This window comes from Manihot esculenta, chromosome 16, assembly GCF_001659605.2.
Source record: "Manihot esculenta cultivar AM560-2 chromosome 16, M.esculenta_v8, whole genome shotgun sequence".
NCBI lineage: Eukaryota > Viridiplantae > Streptophyta > Magnoliopsida > Malpighiales > Euphorbiaceae > Manihot > Manihot esculenta.
The window spans coordinates 13,569,570-13,573,237 of NC_035176.2; positions in this window are offsets into that span (position 1 = coordinate 13,569,570).

A 3,668-nucleotide genomic window follows, 5' to 3' on the forward strand; every position below is an offset into this window, starting at 1 on the left:
TCTGCATAAGATAATTTAGCAAAAATACTCATTCTTTCTCATCTCTCGAGCATAAATCATTAAAATCTCCCGAACAAAGTCACGGAAGAGAGCTTCTACGAGATAAAACTCGAATAAGGTTCTAAGACTGACGTCGTCGTTGCGATTCCAAAAACACATAATAAGTAGTACACCTCCATTGAACATTACCTTCCGAAACAACCGAATCAATAAAAATTTGAAGAAAAGCCAACCACAGAAACAGACACATGACTCTTCCATTTTAACGAAAAGTCTCCTCCCAATCCTTGTCTATTGACTCCCCACTATACAGAAATCATAAGTAACGATCGGAATATCTCTGGAGCTCTTAATAGGGACAACAACATCTTCTTCTTCATCGATAGTCAATTGACGCATATCGTCTTCCATGGGGAAGGGGAAAGAAGAAGTTAGGTTTAAGAAAGAGGAAAAGACGAGAGTATCGAGCCACAAAGGACCACAGAGAGAAATTTGCGTCGAATATTATATTTAGCTTGACTGTAAAACAAGTATTTTTAGAATTATAAAATTATAATTTTTAATTTTAATTAAATTTAGAAAATGATTAGATGTTTGATAAAAATGAAAGTAATAGAACTTTCAATGATAATTATTACATTGTATAGGTAATACCAGACTGGCTTTAAGATTTTTTTTTCTTGTTGGGGCCATTAATTTGGTACGTGAATAAATTTTTTAGTTGAATATAATTAAAATCATTGTTTTTGAAAAATAAGATTGTGCTATTAATTTAATACTATGGACACTAAAAAAAATTATGAAATTACCACTAAAATTAGCGATCAAATTTTTTGGTTGCTATATAGCAGCCAATCAATGACTATTCTGCTAATATTTGAATAAAATGATTTTTTTATTAAATAAAATAATTAGCGACTAAAAATTAGTCGTTATGTGGTCGTTATTTAGCGATCAAATATTAAATCGTTGCTAAGTTTAGTGGAAATAAGTGGTGCGAAATATTTACGATCATTTTTGTGACGAAATAACGACCATTTTGGAGCGAAAATATTAGAAACCAAATAGCGACTAATTAGTTTGGTCACTAAATTATTTATTAGCAAAACTTCGTCGTTTTGATACCCTATTCTAAGCCAAGCTCCTTCCTCGTTTTTTTCTTCTGAGAATTGCATCCCCTTTTTTCTTTTGAGAATTGAGTTTTTACCCTCACCATGATTCTCAGCAATCCAGTGTTTGCCGTCGTGGTTCTCCACAAATCCATCACTGTCGTCGCATCATGTCTTCGCGTCCTATCGTCTTGTGTCCTCTGCCCTCACCTCACATCCTGGTGTTTGGTGTCCTCTGCTCTCACCTCCACAAATCCACCGTCTGCCCTCACCTCTCGTCTGGTCTCCACAAATCCACCGTCTGCCCTCACCTCTCGTCCGGTCTCCACAAATCCATCACTGCTTGCAGCTGGTTCATGTCCTCTCGTGATTCTCAGAAAATCAATCACCGTCGGTTTGCTTCCGTCGAAGGTATCACGAATTGTAGAGTTTGCTTATGCAATTAGGTAATGTATCTATGATTTTGTACATGCTTTTATGCTAGGCAAGTTACTCCTAGATTGGAATATTTTGAAATCATGATTTTATGCTTTTATCCATGATTTTGCACATGCTTTTATCCATAAGCTATATGTTGAATTTTTTTTGAAAAAATGATTCATTCAACAAGAAGACAATAAAAAAGAAGAAGGAATAAGTTGAGAAATAGTAGTCTCATGTTAGTGGATGTGCATACAAGTGACAAATAGGGGAAGTGAGAAATAGATAAATGAAATTAATGCTAAAACTGCTAAAGAAGCACTCACGAATTTCGATCATGAGTTGTCGTAACAATTTTGTTTGATCTAACACTCCAATCTATCCCAGAGACAATTTGATCATGTTGAGAAACAATATGAATTGCAAAAAGTTAGTAGACAAAGGTAGCTAAAATAGATAATACACACTCACACACAGCTAGATCAGGAATGGAACAGCTAAATATGAATGAGCTACACACCACAAAAGTGCAAGTGTTAAAACTTGGTAGTAAAGAAGAAAATTTACATGGCTATTAGGAAAAGTTAACACAATACTGAAGCAAAATACTTATCCAAATGAATAGTAAATAGATAAGAAAGCTACTTGACTGAATCGTATGTTGCAATAAAGAGAATCATACAACTCCCGGTACTATTCTAATTATCCAGACTTTACAACACAGAAAAACTGAAAATAAGGTTCACATAAGGGTTTTCTAGTGAACAATGCATGAGACCTTGCACGTTGTGTGTTTGAGGGAGATTAGGTACCTGTAGCCTTGAAGCAAGGGTACCTGTAGCCTTGAAGCAAGGGAGATTAGGTACCTATGTATACTTTTGTCTTGTGTAACTTGAAGCAAGGGTTATCAAGCTACTGTTTTCAAGATATGTTTATTAATTATTTTATTTGTTTATTTTAATTTTGATTAATGTTGTGTGCTCTTAAATAGGATCTCGTTACAGGTCGATTAATTGGAAAATCCTCCTCTTGCCAGACTCATTTTCCCTTGTTAATGTTTATACTTTTCTTTGAGGAACCTATTGTGAAATAAATTGAGAAGTCGTTTGAGAGAATTCTTGGATCTCATAAACGGATGAATAATATTTTCTGAATGTCTTATTCAATGATCTTAAGTGCCTTTTTATAGTGAAGGCTACATTAAAATTATATCAATATTTGAATTCAAAATACTTCCTATTTTCTATTAGAATTTAAAATTAAAAAATTAAACTAATTATAGCAACTAAAAAATTAAATTAGAGATAACAAATTAAGATACTGATCCTATTTATTGCAATTACTTTGATCAGAATCTATCAAATAGAAGGATAATGCATATCAATAACATTATCCACTTCTTAGAGAAAAAGCTTGTCCTCCAGTCATCTAGTTATTGACAATAATAGGAGACCCTAGATCCTTCAACTCCACCCAAAAAATTTTTTTGCATTGGTGGTTAACAGAATATGTCTCATCACCGTTATAGCAAAGGTCTTTAGCTCGATGCTCTGCTATTTCTATCCTACTAAGTCTTTTAACAAATGGAGTTGAGGTACTTCCAACATTTGAAGATGTTGCATTACTATTTCCCTTAGACTCTTGAGTTAAACTGCCAGTAGATAGTGCAGACCCTTGAAATGACCCGTAAGCTTTCATCATCCAATCCAATTGTTGTTTCTTCTTGAATGTTCGAGCAAAATTCATTACTATAACTAAATTGGGAGGGTTTTGTAGTTTCACCTTAAGCCGAATAGTCTCAAAAAATCTTATAGTAAAAAGGTCAACTTTTTGGTTGGTCCGAACAGTTGTCGCTCTTGCCAATAAGTATTGAAATTGGCGCTGATAATCTTCTATTGATCCAACTTGCTTTAAATTCACCAACTCCCCCAAGAGATTGCTATACAAAGGAGGACCAAATTGCAAGTTGCAATTCTCCTTGAATACTTGCCATATCATTCTAAGTTCTTCCTGTTCAAATTTGTAAAACCAAAATTAAGCCTCACTAGTAAGATGGAAGGTAGCTAGACTGACTTTTTCTGTTCCACCATTTGTTGATTTTGAAAAAACTGTTCATAGCGATTAACCCATCCAAGTGGG